This window comes from Protopterus annectens, chromosome 12.part0, assembly GCF_019279795.1.
Source record: "Protopterus annectens isolate FY-2018-M chromosome 12.part0, PAN1.0, whole genome shotgun sequence".
Taxonomy (NCBI): Eukaryota; Metazoa; Chordata; order Ceratodontiformes; family Protopteridae; genus Protopterus; species Protopterus annectens.
Genome location: NC_056746.1, coordinates 224,874,442 through 224,884,545, shown reverse-complemented (window position 1 = coordinate 224,884,545; position 10,104 = coordinate 224,874,442). Strand labels below are relative to the sequence as shown.

The 10,104-nt window shown below is 39.9% G+C and overlaps 1 protein-coding gene across 1 annotated transcript in view; it reads right to left on the bottom strand.

Moving 5' to 3' along the window:
* The window catches only part of LOC122816471, a gene marked incomplete in the record, with an annotated part of 540,921 nt that overhangs the window by 3,203 nt on the left and 527,614 nt on the right, over positions 1-10,104 (bottom strand).

Sequence of the window (10,104 nt, the reverse complement as noted above, 5' to 3'; positions counted from 1 at the left end):
TAACTAATGAGAAAGCAGCCTGCTGACTTACACCATCACAAAAGAAGTTCCACATACTGGAATGAAGACCTCCTATGCTTCTCCTACCCAGTACAGGATGCCAAAAGGCAGTTTCTATCCAGGATAATGGTTCTGCCGGATAATTGACGCCTATTGGGGGAGCATAGTATATGAAGGTAGATCACAAAGCGATGGCTGATGCTGCAGTAGACAGTGTAGAGGACAGGATACTAAAATATGTGAAATATTACACAAATCAGTATGTGGGGTGAATCCATTTGAGGTCATAACTCAGACATGCTACAGATGTGTTTTTTTTTTAATGGCTTCTCCTAAACTTACCTTTCAGTTTATCACCAAAGATCCTGTTGGGTGTGCAACAGGTACAAGCGGACATCACTGACTGGTACAAGTAATGTAGCCCCCCCCCCCAAAATTTAAACAGGTAAAAGCCTCATCACCCCAACCAGCTGTCTTAACACACTGGATTCCATGCTGAACTGAAGTCACTGGTAGTGCAAGCTGATGCTGTATCCCTCTATCAGCAGGTCTTAGAAAGCACTGCTGAATTATTTACATTCATTACCTACAAAAACGTAATCAGGAAGAACAAATTTTGTAGGTTAGCAGCTTATCAAAATGTTTCAGAAATTGCCAGACCAGGTGGGCTAAGCAATCCCTGTCAATAGTTTCAGTCATCAAACCCTATTTCTATGCATCCTGTCCCTAAGTAACACAATTTCCTCCTGGAAATAGCTTTGATCCAGACATCACCATATCTAGTGAGGGGATGTGTTATACATGCTCCTACCACTAACTCATTTACATTTATTAATCTGGTTTCTATACCAGCTATTCACATACTTCAAAAACAAGTATACCTCCAATTAACCACCTATTTCTAGAACTAAAAAATAGTTAAAAAAAAAAAGTAAATGTGTTAACTGGATTATGGAACATTTTAATACCATCTGAATGTCCATTTACAAAAGACAAGTAAGATTTTCACTGGCCTGCTGGATAGATCACTCTGTCTTAATCGTTTCCACTTCAGCGTTAAACAGCAATGCCCATACTGCTTTAGCACTTTTTTCTTCTTATTCTACTAAGTGATCAATTCAAACTTTTAAGTTAGCAAGTAGAAATACAGATTACACACACAAAAAGCTTACCAGGAACAGCACTCCTGTTTGATGCAACCACAAAGAAGCCTTTTCCATTGGCCGTTCCCTGTAGAGGGAATTCTGTATACATTCCACTGCGTTTCTCATTGAAGAAAAGTAGCTTGTAACCAGACAAGTTACCTTTAGGGGGTCCCTTCAGCTCTACAAATCCATCCACGTCTGCATTACTGATAGTTTTCAGTTCACTGATCACAAAATTTGGCACACCTGGTGGTAGAGGTGCAGGAGGTGAACTGCTGTTAGATCTGCAGTCATTTTCCATTAAAGGAGTCAAGAAAGTAACCTACAAAACAGGATAGTTTCATAGTTTATACCCATAATGCAAAATAAACATTTAATGGTACCACTAAATCATATCCTAATAACACTGCTGAGTTTACTACTAAGGAATAGAGAGTTTCAACTCATTCATTCTACAATGAAAGGTTATTTTGGTGATAAATATGAAGTCAATTGCTATGTTTTTCTGAAGAAATAAAAGAATGGAGCATAAACTTTTTTCTTAATTGTACTACGTTTGTACATAAAATGACTTATTATTCTGTTAAGTATTTTTAAATTATGATTCTTATTTGAGAAAGTTATGTACTTAACATAAGAATGGATCTTGACTATCTGTCTGTCCATTTTAAACTGGACTGGCTGCTGCCAGAGAGCCCTGATCAGAAAAAGTACAGTTTTGTACCTACCATAAATGTAGATGTTCAAGTGTTCACACTGCTGCAGTTATCACAATTGGGTTATCTGCCATCAGACGGTCCCGCAGTTGGCCCGAGTTCCAAAGTCTTGGTCCGGCGTCAGTTGCTGTCGCTTCTTCCCTGACGTCAGTGTGACAGGGGTATAAAAGAGGCAGCTGATGCCATTTTCTTCAGTTTTTCTTGCCCCAGATGTCAGGTGCCCCCAAATAGGAAGGCAATATATAATCCTAAGTAAATTACATAAGTAGAAAACAATAGCTACAGCTTTAAGCAAATACACCATATAGAAATACATCTTAGAGATTGTATAAACAGGGAGCTATCGATAAAACCCAGGTAAGAAGAGGGGAAGGTGGTAGGGTAACCTGGACTGCAGCAGTGTGAACACTAACATCTACATTTATGGTAGGTACAAAACTGTACTATGTTCATCGTGTTACACTGCTGCAGTCATCACACTTGGGTTGAATCCCAAAGCTAAGGCTGGGCAGTTGGTACTAAACAGGGTTTGGAGAAGCTAGTAGGCCCTGCAAAACTGCAGTGGCAAAGCCAGCTGTGGTTTTTAAGTACAGAGTTAAGTGGTAGTGCTTGGTGAAGGTGTGCACTGAATTCCAAGTTGCAGCTTCCAAAATATCCTTGGTTGGTACCCCTCTGAGGAAGGCTGCTGATGTTGCTGTAGCCCTGGTGGAATGAGGTCTAATGTTACCAGGTACAGGTTTTCCCATGGTGTGTGTAGCAGAAACGAATAAAATGTCCTATCCATTTCTAAATGGTCTGTTTTGATATAGGCTTTCCTTGAGATCCTGCAGCATAGGATACAAAGAGCTGATCAGATTTTCTAAAAACCTTTGTTTTATCCATCTAGAAACGTAATTGCCTGTAAATGTCCAAAGAGTGTAGGAGCCTTTCCCCTTTATTCTGGGGGTTTGGATAAAAGGTGGGTAAATGAATGGTTTGGTTTAGAGCCACACTGGATACTACCTTTGGCATAAAGGAAGGGTTAGTTTGTAAGGAGACTCTGTCTTGATGAAAAATGATGAAAGGCTCCACTGTCATTAGGGCCTGTAGCTCTGAGACTCTTCGTGCTGAAGTTATCGCTAGCAGCAGGGCAGTTTTCCATGATAAAAATTGTAAATCAGCTGAAAAAGCTGGCTCCAAGGGCGGTAGTGTATGTTTTCCCAAAACAAAATTGAGGTCCCAAGTTGGTGTTGGTGCTCTTCGGGGCAGTCTTGTGTTCTTAGCCCCTCTGAGGTACTGTCTTAATAATGGATGAGAAAAAATAGGAGGATCAGTGTTGTAATGAGCTGAAATAGCTGAAGCGTGGATCTTTATAGATGAAAGGTTAAGGCCTTTGTGCAACATCTCAGTTAAATATTGCAGAATCTGAGGAATATTTGGGACAAGTGGATTTTGGCCTTTAGCCTGGTTCCAGGCGCAGAATCTTTTCCATTTGTCTGAGTAGGTTTTCCTGATGCTTGGTCTCCTGGCCTCCAGAATTACATCCATAACAGCTGTAGAGAGAAGTGTTGACTGGTTGTTTAGATAATCTGCCATGCAGCCAGATTTAAAGTCTTAAGATGACTGTGTAGAATCTGATCGTTTTGCTGAGTGAGCAGATGAGGAATCTGGGGTAAAATCCATGGTGGACCTTGAGCCATGTTCCTTAATATTGGATACCAGTGTTGGCGTGGCCAGTCTGGAGCAATGAGCATCATTTGTGGCCTCTTTAATCTGGCTTTTAGCAGCACCTTTGCCAGAACAGGCAGTGGAGGAAAGGCATACGCGTAGTGTTTTCCAACTGAGAGGGCGTCCACTTTCCAAACTAGTGTGTGGTATGTCCTTGTGCAAAACTTTTGCAGTTGGTAGTTTTGAGGGGAGGCAAACAGATGTCTGGGCTCCCCCATTTTTGAGTCATCATTGTGAATACTTGTGGGTCTAGTTTCCACTCGTGAGGATCCATGATATTTCTGCTTAGTCTGCCAATGTATTTTTCTTTCCTGGCAGGAATTGTGCCTGTAGTTGAACTTGGTAGGTCAGTGCTGTGTTCCACAAGGTCACTGCTTGCCTGCATAGGGGGTAGGAATGTGTGCCCCCTTGTTTATGTACCACATCACTGTGGTGTTGTCAGTCTTTATTAGAAGTTGTCCTGGATGTAGGAGGTCCTTGAAAGCTGTTAGGGCACTTTGTACAGCTAGCATCTCTTTTTGATTGATGTGGAGATGCATTTATCTGCAGACCATTTACCCTGTATACACTGTCCTGCCATGTGTGCTCCCCATGCGTAATCCGATGCATCTATTGTCATTGTTTGCCTGGCTGTGGGCAAGGTGAAAGGCTGACCCTTGTTGAGGTGACATGCCTGAGCCCACCATAGAAACTCCTGCTGAAGGCAGGGAATTAGTGGTATTATTGTTTCCAAGCTGTGGCTGTGTTGAGTCCATACGCTTTTCAGGTACCACTGAAATTTCTTCATATGCAGTTTGGAATATGGTAGTAGTATGCAAGATGCCATGAATCCCAAGGCCTGCAGAATTTTTCTTGCAGGGAGTTGGGTTTTTGTTGCCATCATTTTGAAGTATTGAGTCAGTCGTCCTTGCTTGTCTGGCGTGAAATAAGCCATCTGGGCCTTTGTATTTAAGCTGGCACCCAGGAATATTGCGTCTTGTGAGGGCACTAGTTTTGACTTCTTTTCATTTACTGTGTACCCTAGGCAACTTAATTTTTTACAAACGCCAAATGTTTTAAAAGAATGTCCTTGCTGTCTGCTTGAATAAGGCAGTCGTCCAGGTATGGATATATTTGGATTCCTCTGTCTGCAGTATGCAATTACTGGTGCCAGGCATTTTGTGAAGACCCTGGGCGCAGTAGATAAGCCAAAGTGCAGTGCAGAGAATTGGTAATGAGTTGTACCTGCTATAAATCGGAGGCGTCTTCTGCAATTTTGTCTGATAGGGACATGCAGGTATGCCTCCTTGAGGTCCAACGTTACTAGCCAAGCCTTCTTGCCCAGCATGGGAAGAAGCTGCTGTAGTGTGAGCATCTTGAATTTGGGTACTTCCAGGTATGTGTTTAGAATTGAAAGGTCCAGAAAGGGTCTCCAGGCTTTGTCCTTTCGGGGAACCAGAAAGAGTCTAGAGTAAAATCCTTGTCCTTGCTCCTGTGTAGGAACCTGTTGAATGGCTCTCATGTCCATGAGTGCTGTAATTTGTCTTTGAGCCTCTATCCATTGATTTGATGGCAGGTTTGGCATTCCTTTTATCCTTGTTAAAGTGTGAAAGTGGAACCTGTTATCCTTGAGTTACAATATTTAGGATCCATTTGTCTTTTGTGACGATGTGCCAATTGTCTGCAAAAAGTGCAAGTTTTAATCCCAAGGGAGCTGCCAAGAGTGACTTGCTTGGCAGTCTGAGTGGTAAGTCATTGTGTTTGCCTTCTGATAGTTTGAGACCTGCCCTCTCCTCCTTTCTGGGTTGTGGCACCCTATTGTCGTGGCTTGTAAGAGCCTTGTGGCTGACCTCTGCCCCTTGGGCGTCTGTATTTGCCCCTCTGTGGTCTGTCAGAAATTGCAAAGGACCAGTTTTTGGTTGGCCAATTTCTGCTGAAACGAGGGGGTTGAAACCTGTAAAAAAATCCTTGACCGTCTGCATAGATTTTGCCTTACCCTCCATTTTCTTTAAAACCTCTTATGCTTTCACACCAAATAAAACATCCTGCTGTAAGGGTGCATCCAATAACTTTGCTTTAACATGATCAGGTAAAGTTTGTTCTTTTAACCAAGCATGCCTACGAATGACAGACCCTGTTACAGCTGCTCTGCAAGAAGCTTCCAATGAATCAAATCCACATTGCAAAGTATGTTTTCATTCTTGTTCTGCTGCATGCAACAAATCTTGCATTTCCTTGTAATCAGGCTGCTCTGTATGTGTGCTCATTTTTTGTTTTAATTGAGACATCAAATATTGTTGATATTTCAGCATGTGAAACTGGCAATTTAAGGCCCTCATAGCTATAGTAGCCGAGATGTATACTTTCTTTCCCCATCTGTCTAGTGCTCTAGAATCCTTTTCAGACGGTACAGGATTTTTAGCAATAGAGGCCTTAACCCCTTTGGGACCCTGGGAAATGGATTCTGGGTCAGCAACAGGGCTTTTATATAGGAATTTGTGAGAGTCAGGGACTCTGTAGTAACTGTCTGGTTTGGCTGGTGCAGGAGGTAATGAATATGAGTTAAGGCTAGATTCTGAATAAACATCATCCACAATGTTTAACACAGGTGGAATAGCAAGGGGTCTGTGCTGGGGTAATAAGAGGAACTCTTAGAGTCTTTTCTTAGAATCAGAGTAATCCTGGCCTTCCCAGTGGAAATGTTCCCTCATGGTATGTAAAGTTTCCCCAAAAGAGTAGTCTTCTGGAGGAGATGCTGAAGGAATAGACTCTTCAGCATCAGAGTCTTCATAAGGGGGAAAGAGTACTCCTGTTCCTCAGAAGAATCTGAGGAAATGGAAACCTGGTCAGAGGAAGCGTAGTCCTCCTCCTGTCTAGGCCTTTTGTCAGGTGGGGGATGGGAACCCCTGATTAGGGTAATTAAGTATTCGGCCATCTTAAGCATCTGTTTCTTAGGCATGGGGCCTTGCACTGGAGACTGCTGTACAGGCCTTCCTTACTTTTAATGGAGTTTTCAGTTTTGCATAGGATTTAATAGTAAGAGTAGTCGGTCTGAAGACACCTTCAGCAACAGACGGCCTTTCAACTGCACCGGAATCTCCTTCAGCCATGGAGTCGGAAGGGCCTAAAGATAAAAGGCTCTGGAGGCCCTGTAATCTCCACCTGGGAGTCGGATGCAGGCTGGGGTTCTAAATCAGCGGTAGTCAGGGGCTGCGTAGGCACCTTTATTTTTATTTATTTTATTTACTGTTGGTTAACCAGGATGGTCCATTGGGCCAAGTGAACCCATTTTCAATGGAGTCCTGGGGAGAAAAGCTCCAACAAGAATACATGTTACAGAGATATACATTACATAGTATACAATTCATAGTAAGGTAAAGTTTACAAACAGTAGAATTATCCACGAAAATAATGATAGAGTGCAGTTATATACATTTTTTTTTTTAGGTTGATAGATGATATTTAGGATAGGATTATGAGCAAAATATAGGAGATGAAAGTAATAAGGATAGAGGAAGTGGAGAATGATTATGTGGGGAGGGAGCTCACTGAAAACCGGAGAACCGGTGACTGGCCTAGCAGAGGCCTCGGTGTCTGTTTTGGGTCTCGGCTGCCTGTCCTTATCTTTGCACTTTTTATGCATCCCGGTCGTCGGTTGCTCTGACTGCATGGTATAATTAAATTTTCTACCAAAATAATGTTGGGCGAAATTAAACCGACATTCAATACTTTGTTAAACCTAGCACAAAACCGACAACCTGTGATGTCGTGGTCTGGGCCTAGGCAAGGTATACAATAAGAGTGAAAATCCTTATGGGGTATTTGCTTCCCACAAGAAATGTAATTATTAACTTTTTCTGACATCGGACTGAGGCAAGAAAAAGGTTCCCCAACAGGGTACTTAGCTTTATTGAAGACTTCGGTCTGAAATTCGATTTGAAAATCTCAGGAGTCTTCCGACCAGCACTTGCGAACTGCTTCTGCTTCGGGCACCGCACGGCAAGAAAGACTGAAGAAAATGGCGTCGGCTGCCTCTTTTATACCCCTGCCGCACTGACGTCAGGGAAGAAGCGACAGCAACCGACGCCGGACCAAGACTTTGGAACTCGGGCCGACTGCAGGACCGCCTGACGGCAGATAACCCTAGTGTGATGTCTGCAGCAGTGTAACACGATGAACATCAGACTTTCCCTCACAAATCAAGTCCATCCCCATTTCCCACATCGCAGTGCTTCTCCTCAACAACTTCAAAATCAAATTAGTCTATGTTACCAGAGATCAATAATCTCATTATTGGGATGCAATCTGTTCCATGCTTGGAAGGAGCAGACTGAACATCCAAGAGTCTGTCAAGAGACAGCATGGTGACAATTTGAAAGGGGTTGGAGAGTGGATTGTTGAAGCGGACAGACGTGGATTATCAAGCTCCAAGATTATAGAAGTACATAACTATCAACTACAACATAACAGAAGCAATACTTTTTACAGAAACCATGTCCACATGAAAAATATGTCCACAAAAACACACTAACTCCACTAGTTAAGCTCTTTCATCCTCCAACAGGAATTCATTAGAACTAGTGTAAAACTCATTCTACACACAGTCATGTAAGTCATGTGACTTAAATTTCATCTCAGAGAGATCAAGTCATAGTAAACTAACAACCAAAAGGAAGAAAGCAGTAAGCACCGTGGTAGTCCAATGAACCTCTCCAAGCTGTAACTGTAGATAAATCCTTTATTGAACACGAACAACACAATAAGGTAAACGAAACACTGATAAATCAAGCGCTTTCGCCTGCATAGATGTCAGGCTTTTTCAAGATGAAACAGCAGGGTAACCAAGTTCATTTAAATAGAGGCTTTCAGTGCTGATTGTTTCAATTAAACAATTACATTAATTCAATTAAATTAATTGAATTAAGTTGATTGAAATGCTTTAACCAACACCAAGATGTAAAATATACTTTGTTGAGATGGAAGCATGGTTGTGCACAATACTTTTGATTTCAAGCAAACAAATAAAAACATGTTAAAATACAAATGCGTAGATGTTGTCTGACAAGAGCTGTGAATACTATCTTATAATGTTAAATACTATCAGTACATTCTAAAGTCATTGAAAAAAACTACCAAATGGTCAACCTAAGAGCAACCACCATTGAGTACAAAGAACTAATATGGCAACTCAGACTAAACGCAACGAAACCACCTGCCTTAAATGATGCTATCAGCATCAGTAGTTTATTAAAACTTAGACGAGCGAAACTATAACCATAATTAATATCTTATGGAACAATGAATAATATAGTTGCTCTTAGGTTGACCATTTGGTAATTCATCTACAAAAGATGTCACAGGTTGAATGTAAGAAGTTTCAAATATTTGTATGTTTTCAACAAGCTTTTGTATAAAAGATGCACTATTACATCATAACACACGCACATGGGCATAAATTAATAATTTATTAATTAAAACCCCATTCTTTAGACATTTTTTAGGTACTGGTTACACAACAGTAGACTTGGCACACAAGTTTAATATATATCTATTATATTTATTATATTTATTGATATTTATTATATATTAACTGGAAATAATATATATATTAAACAATGTATTTATATTTATTTTTATATTTATTGATATTTTATTGGCACTGAGTGCATAAAGGAATTTTTTAAGGTTCATTTTAATTGTATATTTTTATATGCACAGTTCTTAGAAGGTTTCATTTAAAAAAAACTAAAACAAAAAAACACAGCTGTCACATCACTCTGATTTCATTATTTGTCCATGTTATTTATAATATTTAAAATATTTAAACTAAGAAAGTTTTTTTCAATGACTTTAGAATGTACTGATAGTATTTAACATTATAAGATAGTATTCACAGCTCTTGTCAGACAACATCTACGCATTTGTATTTTAACATGTTTTTATTTGTTTGCTTGAAATCAAAAGTATTGTGCACAACCATGCTTCCATCTCAACAAAGTATATTTTACATCTTGGTGTTGGTTAAAGCATTTCAATCAACTTAATTCAATTAATTTAATTGAATTAATGTAATTGTTTAATTGAAACAATCAGCACTGAAAGCCTCTATTTAAATGAACTTGGTTACCCTGCTGTTTCATCTTGAAAAAGCCTGACATCTATGCAGGCGAAAGCGCTTGATTTATCAGTGTTTCGTTTACCTTATTGTGTTGTTCGTGTTCAATAAAGGATTTATCTACAGTTACAGCTTGGAGAGGTTCATTGGACTACCACGGTGCTTACTGCTTTCTTCCTTTTGGTTGTTGGGACTTAGTTCGTGGTTTGGTTTATTCATAGTAAAGTAAGGTATAAAAACAAAATAAATATGAACAAAAATGGAATAAATACACAGTTAACATATAATCGACAAAATATAAAAAAGCATGCAATTAAGAAAAAAAGAAGAGTATTGTGCAATAAATATAAGTACCAACTTTTTGAATAAAGACCATAAATAAGCACTCTTAGGTATCCAAAAATGCATTTGGAAATAATGCAGAAATTACAATTTAGATGCT